The sequence below is a fragment of the Mixophyes fleayi genome, chromosome 4, assembly GCF_038048845.1.
Source record: "Mixophyes fleayi isolate aMixFle1 chromosome 4, aMixFle1.hap1, whole genome shotgun sequence".
Taxonomy (NCBI): Eukaryota; Metazoa; Chordata; class Amphibia; order Anura; family Limnodynastidae; genus Mixophyes; species Mixophyes fleayi.
The window spans coordinates 18,934,020-18,942,536 of NC_134405.1; the positions used below are offsets into that span (position 1 = coordinate 18,934,020).

An 8,517-nucleotide genomic window follows, 5' to 3' on the forward strand; every position below is an offset into this window, starting at 1 on the left:
TATCTCATCTGAGAATACATCATCTGCAGATCTCTTCTACAAAGGTCACTCCTGGTAGAGTAGGCACTATACTTTCTACATTCTGTACCTTCCAAGTCATAAACCAACTATCTACCATTCTTAGATACTGGTTTTAAGTTACAGATACAGATACAGAACACCACACTCCGCTAAGAGGTAATAACTGCTGTGATTCTATACCCAACCTGCCGCTGTGCTCCAGACCCCTGGAACAATGCCTGATAAATTAGGCAATCTTGCCATCACTGGAAGCCAAATAACATCTTGATCTGACGTATGAAGGGTCCTGCAGAGCTCAACTTTATTAGAGTTAGACATTCCAGAAACCCGCTTGGGACCATTCCAAGGGGCATATTCAATTCCGATCCCGATCCGCGGGATTGCGCCGGAGCGGCCGCGAACCTAATCCGCGGTACCGCAATAACGTGGATTTTCGTTCGCAGCCCATAGGGCTGCGTACGAAAATCCGCGTTGTTGCGGTACTGTATTACCGGCAGTACTGCGCATATTCCGCGGTAACGCGCGTTACCGCGGATCGGATCGGAATTGAATATGCCCCCAAGAGTCTACACACAATCCAGCGACCCCCCCACCTCTTCCCCACTGGGAGAAACGATACTGTCCAGCTGCCATCCTGAGTCAGAGGGGCTTATTCAATTGTTCCTCCAGCTGCCGGAAAAAGGAGCGTATTGAAATTATTACCGTTTATACGGTAATATTGTGCGTAAAAACCGTTAATACAGTAGTTTACTCGCTGGGAGCTGCGAGATGAAATTCAGCGAGTAATTACCGTTTTAACGGTAATAGTTTTAGAGCGCTCTTTTTTCTGGCGGCCGGAGGAACAATTGAATACGCCCCAGAATCTCTACAAGGAAATTCCGGACACCAAACAAGTTCAATTCGGCGTTTGAACTTTTTAGCATCTCTAAAGTTACTGAGGTCTGAAGCTCCTAAACACTACACAAAGATGAGTCCTTCACACTGAGGCACCCGAGCCTACCTCAGTGGCAGGCTAACACAACCACAGACACAATATATGAGGCTTTAAATATAATTTATTATACCTCTATTTAAACGTGAGCAATTATTTCAAATTTATTTTGAATTCTGAGATTATACTCTGTTATCCATTATGACAGCAGCAATATCTTCATATTGACACAAGAGGGCGCAAACACTCTATTAATCTCTTATTGAGCACTTATCTCCTGTCACCTGCTATATACAACAATTGTAAACAGGCCACAGTGGTTAAGGTAACCTATTCAACAATCCATCCTGCCTGTTTCTACAAGGTCAATCACAGACATGTTTCACTTTTACAATATTATATAAATTGGGCAGCAATGGGGTCATGAGTTCGATTCCTAACCATGGTCTCTAACTCTCTCTCTCTCTCTCTCTCTCTCTATTTTAGGGAATTTAGACTGTAAGTTCCAATGGGTAATTTTCTCTGTACATCGCTGCGGAATTAGTGGCGCTATATAAATAGTTGATGTCTGCAAAGTGTTAAGAGTTCCCCCGTATGAAGACCACCGAGAGTAGTTGTGAAAGAAACAGAGTGTCTTATAATTTACACACAGGTAACACAGGTATAAACTAGATTCAGTCAATGGAAAAACAGCTAGCACAAGACCTTAGAAATAACCGGAACAAATGGAGGACTTCAGGTGCAGGATACCAAAATTACCAGGTTTAGCTGAGAAGTTACTGGAGACTGAAACTCGATGCCCCTTTTCAAAGTCAGTAACTAGAGCTGAAGTACCGCAGGCTCTAATGCACACAAACGTGTGTGGTCCAATGGAGGTGGAACCGATTAGTGGCTACAAATATTTCATGACACTCAATGATGATGCCACAAGGATGACGTACGTATACTTCATCAAAGTTAAAAATGAATTTGTCAACAAAACTGCGGAATAAAAGAGCCTGGTGGAGACTCAAACAGGTCTGAAATTAAAAGTATAACGATCCGACAGTGGCGGAGAGTATAACAGGACTTTAGCTGAGTTCTTGAAAGGATATGACATACAGCACTAACTGTTACCTACACGCCAGAGCAAGATGGTGCGAGTGAACGAGGACACCGAACAATTGTTGAATGAGCATGAAGCCTGGTCCGAGAAAAAGCCAAATGTCATCCATGTCTGTGTCTTCGGCTATAAGGCGTATACACAGCTACCCTAAGAGAAGAGACAGAAACTAGATCACAAGTCAGTGGAATGTATCATACTGGATACTGCCAGGAGAAACAGAATTGCAGGCGCAGCAATAGCGCCAAAGAGAAATAAGGGAGGGTGGTCACTAGGCGGCCTGATGCAAGTGACATGAAGAAAGGGGGTGCAGACAATGAAGTCCGTCCTATTTTGTTACACCTGAGCAGTGCAGGTAGCCACTCAGGGAAAGGAGGGGGCGAAACAGGAGGCAGGACAAGGTGAGCGTAGTTAAAGGAGAGGGGAAAGGAAGCTTTCAGTCTCCCACCCACCCATCCCCTACAGTACATGCAGGTATTTCTTTAAAAATAAATAAAAACAAGATGTAAAATATAAAAATATATATTATTTATTAAGCACTTTATATATGTAATCTTGGTAAATGCTTGACAAGTAATGTTGTTGTCATTGTATGCTTTGTGAATATAATTTATTGCTCAAATTGCTTTGTCACAGTTGGAAAAGCGGTAAAGCTGCGAGCAAGGCATAGAATGGGGGGAACCAGCAGGGCCGGGCAGTATCACCCAGGGAAGACGGACGCACGCCTGGTTCCAGCTTCAACGGTTGGGCCAATACCAGCTGCGTGCCAGGTTTATTGGAGGGTGATTTATGCCAAGGGGGCTGGTCTCCGGAGGGCAATGTTGTGGTGCCTACATGGTGGGCAGAACACGCCCTATTTTTCCAGATGGAACTGGAAAAGGTGGTAATTTTTATTATCCTTGCACGCCGCTTGTCTGCCAAGTTTGGAAGTGTTCAATAAAGCTGTGACCCAAAAATTTTTGACAAATACTTGTCTCAGAGTCTTTCTTTATTAGCTCACTGCGTGGGACGCCGGTTGGTCAACCTCTATCCCTTATAAAGGATACATACTTTGGGATATTACAAATAAGGGTCTCATAAAATCAAGTGATCTGGTGTTTCACGAGATGATGACCAGTGAACAGGACAAGCTACAGATAAGGGCGATCCTTGCTGATGCCGAGTGAAAAATCAAAAAGCCTACAGCACCTGGTAGTCTCCCATCCAACCATTAACCAGGACCGACCAGTGATGACTTCCAAGATCTGGCAAGCCTGGGCACATGGTGTGGGAGGGCAGGCAGCATCGTTTCATAAAGAATAACTAAGCCAAATGTCCATGTCCTCAGCATACAAACATGGTCAAAAACAAGCTGGGTAGGTGGAGTGACGCTAGGTACCAAACCTGTTGTTTAGGCATTACTCAACGGGCAGAGCGGATTAAATTGAGACCCAACTAACGTCATGGACATACAGAGACGCACATACTCTCTACACGGCACTCCTAACCGTGAACAACAGTAATGCAAGCACCTACAGAGCAGTGCTCTGAACTGAACATATGCAAAAAGGGAGTGGTGGATCCAGGGGGGCGATCAAGGCAATAGCCCTCCCCCCCACCTGCCCCCAGCAGCACGTGTATACCTTTTAAATTGCCAAGATGCCAATAAATGGGGGTGGGGTCAATCGGGAACAGGGGTAGTGTCAACTGGGACCAGCCAATCAGAATAAGGGGATGTGGCTATGCTAAATCGCCTCCTGTAAAAATAAAGCCTAGGTCTGCCCCTGCAAGAAGCGAGGTGCAAAGCGAAGAAGAGCAAGGTACCTGAGAGGTCATGATCACGGGATACTTACAAGTAAACATGTGGGCCTGATTCATTAAGGAACTTAGGCAATAATTTGAGTAAGTTTTCTTACTTAAGCTTTCTGGACAAAACAATATTACAGTGCAAGGGGTGTAAATTAGTTTATTACTTTGTACCTAAGTTAAATACTGGCTGTTTTTTCATCTAGCACACAAATACTTTATAGCTTTATTTTTACATTGAAATTTAAAGTCGATATTTGTGCGCTAGATGACAAAACGGACAGTATTTAACTTATATGCAAAATAATAAACTCATTTACACCCCTTGCATTGCAACATGGTTTTGTCCAGAAAAACTTTAATAAGAAATCTTACTCAAATTCTTGTTCCAATGTCAGTAACTTGTTATTTCTCTCCCCACTTTCCCTGATGCAATCAGCAAAACATTACAAACACAATCTATGGAGTCTGCCGACACACTGTAAAATCGATGATGGCTTTATAATTATATGTTCTGTGTGGTAATTAGATAAATCCAAGCAGAACAATCTGAATTCTTTAAATATGAAATAGTGGCTAGACTACACTGAGGTAATGTAATGATTGTTCACACAAACCAAGGAATTATTCTGGAAATGGGAAAACGCTTTGAGAAGGTATTTGTGGGGACATGGAAGGTATTATTAAAGACAAAATTACCGCGGTACATTACAGGATTGCTCACCTCCTCCTGCGGCATGGGGCCATAACATCTGTCGCCCTGATGAGCTTGTGGAAAGATTTTGGCTTCCACAAGTCTGGTTTAAGTCCCTCCAGGTAGTGCTCCCTCAGAAATTGTCCAACATCCAGGTAAAACCAAGGTGTAGTCCAGCTTCTCGGCCTTTTGGCTAAGATCAAATGCAGTTGTGGCCGAGCTGTACTGGGTCCTCTGGTCAGGGGCCGGGTGAGCTTCAATCAGAGGCCATTCTGGTGACAGGGAGAGTGGGGGAAACGTCCACCTGGAGACATGAACTGAGTGAAGGACAAGTAACCTGGATGCTATATAAACCCTGTAACACAGCTCCAAGTTAGACCTCTTGGCTCAAGAATTGTGTGGACGATGAAGAAGGAAAATCCAGGTTATTTGCCCTCGACTTGTTTCAGGTCTACCCTAAGCCTCAATGTGTGCAGAAATTGTAAGTGCGCGAGATGTTTAATATATGACAATAAAACTGAGAGCCGTAGAGAGAGCAGCCATCTTCCTATTTCCTATAAGGTGCAAGCATTGCTCTTGTAAAAATCAACTCTTCCACACAAAGAGGGATACGGGACTTCTGGAATAGCCTGTGCCAAGATCTACACTCTCATATAGTGTGTGTCACAGGGCTGTGATATAAACAGCTTCTCCCAGACAAAACGGTGGAGAGATTTATAGTTAACATTTTGGCAATTAATTACAACTGTATTATATTACTATACCACATTGATGAAATCTATTGTTTGACAACAGACCATGACCAGTTGAGTCGTCAGTTAGGGTGGTGGTACTGTGTAGTAGTACTGTGTAATCACCAGTGGAGTTATCAGTTAGGGTGGTGGTACTGTGTAGTAGTACTGTGTAATCACCAGTGGAGTTGTCAGTTAGGGTGGTGGTACTGTGTAGTAATCCTGTGTAATCACCAGTGGAGCTATCAGTTAGGGTGGTGGTACTGTGTAATCACCAGTGGAGTTATCAGTTAGGGTGGTGGTACTGTGTAGTAATACTGTGTAATCACCAGTGGAGTTATCAGTTAGGGTGGTGGTACTGTGTAGTAATACTGTGTAATCACCAGTGGAGTTGTCAGTTAGGGTGGTGGTACTGTGTAGTAATACTGTGTAATCACCAGTGGAGTTGTCAGTTAGGGTGGTGGTACTGTGTAGTAGTACTGTGTAATCACCAGTGGAGTTATCAGTTAGGGTGGTGGTACTGTGTAGTAGTACTGTGTAATCACCAGTGGAGTTGTCAGTTAGGATGGTGGTACTGTATAGTAATACTGTGTAATCACCAGCGGAGTTGTCAGTTAGGGTGGTGGTACTGTGTAGTAGTACTGTGTAATCACCAGTGGAGTTGTCAGTTAGGGTGGTGGTACTGTGTAGTAATACTGTGTAATCACCAGTGGAGTTGTCAGTTAGGGTGGTGGTACTGTGTAGTAATACTGTGTAATCACCAGTGGAGTTGTCAGTTAGGGTGGTGGTACTGTGTAGTAATACTGTGTAATCACCAGTGGAGTTGTCAGTTAGGATGGTGGTACTGTATAGTAATACTGTGTAATCACCAGCGGAGTTGTCAGTTAGGGTGGTGGTACTGTGTAGTAGTACTGTGTAATCACCAGTGGAGTTGTCAGTTAGGGTGGTGGTACTGTGTAGTAATACTGTGTAATCACCAGTGGAGTTGTCAGTTAGGGTGGTGGTACTGTGTAGTAATACTGTGTAATCACCAGTGGAGTTATCAGTTAGGGTGGTGGTACTGTGTAGTAGTACTGTGTAATCACCAGTGGAGTTATCAGTTAGGGTGGTGGTACTGTGTAGTAATACTGTGTAATCACCAGCGGAGTTGTCAGTTAGGGTGGTGGTACTGTGTAGTAGTACTGTGTAATCACCAGTGGAGTTGTCAGTTAGGGTGGTGGTACTGTGTAGTAATACTGTGTAATCACCAGTGGAGTTGTCAGTTAGGATGGTGGTACTGTGTAGTAATACTGTGTAATCACCAGTGGAGTTGTCAGTTAGGGTGGTGGTACTGTGTAGTAGTACTGTGTAATCACCAGTGGAGTTGTCAGTTAGGGTGGTGGTACTGTGTAGTAATACTGTGTAATCACCAGTGGAGTTGTCAGTTAGGGTGGTGGTACTGTGTAGTAGTACTGTGTAATCACCAGTGGAGTTGTCAGCTAGGATGGTGGTACTGTGTAGTAATACTGTGTAATCACCAGTGGAGTTGTCAGTTAGGGTGGTGGTACTGTGTAGTAATACTGTGTAATCACCAGTGGAGTTGTCAGTTAGGATGGTGGTACTGTGTAGTAGTACTGTGTAATCACCAGTGGAGTTGTCAGTTAGGGTGGTGGTACTGTGTAGTAATACTGTGTAATCACCAGTGGAGTTGTCAGTTAGGATGGTGGTACTGTGTAGTAGTACTGTGTAATCACCAGTGGAGTTGTCAGTTAGGGTGGTGGTACTGTGTAGTAATACTGTGTAATCACCAGTGGAGTTGTCAGTTAGGATGGTGGTACTGTGTAGTAATCCTGTGTAATCACCAGTGGAGTTGTCAGTTAGGATGGTGGTACTGTGTAGTAATACTGTATAATCACCAGTGGAGTTGTCAGTTAGGGTGGTGGTACTGTGTAGTAATCCTGTGTAATCACCAGTGGAGTTGTCAGTTAGGATGGTGGTACTGTGTAGTAATACTGTGTAATCACCAGTGGAGTTGTCAGTTAGGGTGGTGGTACTGTGTAGTAATACTGTGTAATTACCAGTGGAGTTGTCAGTTAGGGTGGTGGTACTGTGTAGTAGTACTGTGTAATCACCAGTGGAGTTGTCAGTTAGGATGGTGGTACTGTGTAGTAATACTGTGTAATCACCAGTGGAGTTGTCAGTTAGGGTGGTGGTACTGTGTAGTAATACTGTGTAATCACCAGTGGAGTTGTCAGTTAGGGTGGTGGTACTGTGTAGTAATACTGTGTAATCACCAGTGGAGTTGTCAGTTAGGGTGGTGGTACTGTGTAGTAATACTGTGTAATCACCAGTGGAGTTGTCAGTTAGGATGGTGGTACTGTGTAGTAGTACTGTGTAATCACCAGTGGAGTTGTCAGTTAGGGTGGTGGTACTGTGTAGTAATACTGTGTAATCACCAGTGGAGTTGTCAGTTAGGATGGTGGTACTGTGTAGTAGTACTGTGTAATCACCAGTGGAGTTGTCAGTTAGGGTGGTGGTACTGTGTAGTAGTACTGTGTAATCACCAGTGGAGTTGTCAGTTAGGGTGGTGGTACTGTGTAGTAGTACTGTATAATCACCAGTGGAGTTGTCAGTTAGGGTGGTGGTACTGTGTAGTAATACTGTGTAATCACCAGTGGAGTTGTCAGTTAGGGTGGTGGTACTGTGTAGTAATACTGTGTAATCACCAGTGGAGTTGTCAGTTAGGGTGGTGGTACTGTGTAGTAATACTGTGTAATCACTTATCAGCCTCCTCCATTCATCATGTATGTTTAGCCATAAAGAAGTTACATGATGTGATAAACACAAACACCAACAACTGATCTCACAATCTATTGTTATACACAATCTGCACATTGTCAGCTGACCTCAGAACTCACACAGTGAGAAGTTAGTTTAACTCATTCACCCCCAGCTTAGAGCCCACATGGCTCCAGCTGCAGCATCGGTATTAGCATGGCTAATCATCACTGGTCAGCCATAAGTGGATCACCTACCTGCACCTCCACAAGGAGGAACAGAGAAGAGCTGATCTCACTCATGGTACCAAATAAGAGCATCCTGATGACATCACACATTTGTAAATGTTTATACATGTTAAGGAGACTCTACAGCTGTTGTTAGAAAATTAATTTTATTGTTACATAATTAAAACATGTTTCATGTCCATATTCGTATGCTTCCTTCACATTATCCAATTAGCTTGAAATTGGGGGAGAAAAACACATTTTACAAT

At 43.6% G+C, this 8,517-nt stretch overlaps 1 non-coding gene across 1 annotated transcript; it reads right to left on the minus strand.

Moving 5' to 3' along the window:
• Positions 1-8,145: 8,145 nt before the first annotated feature.
• LOC142156273 (small nucleolar RNA U6-53/MBII-28) lies at positions 8,146-8,257 on the minus strand. The gene has a single exon (XR_012692338.1). It is a non-coding gene; the product is annotated as a small nucleolar RNA U6-53/MBII-28 (small nucleolar RNA).
• Between the last annotated feature and the right edge of the window lie 260 nt (positions 8,258-8,517).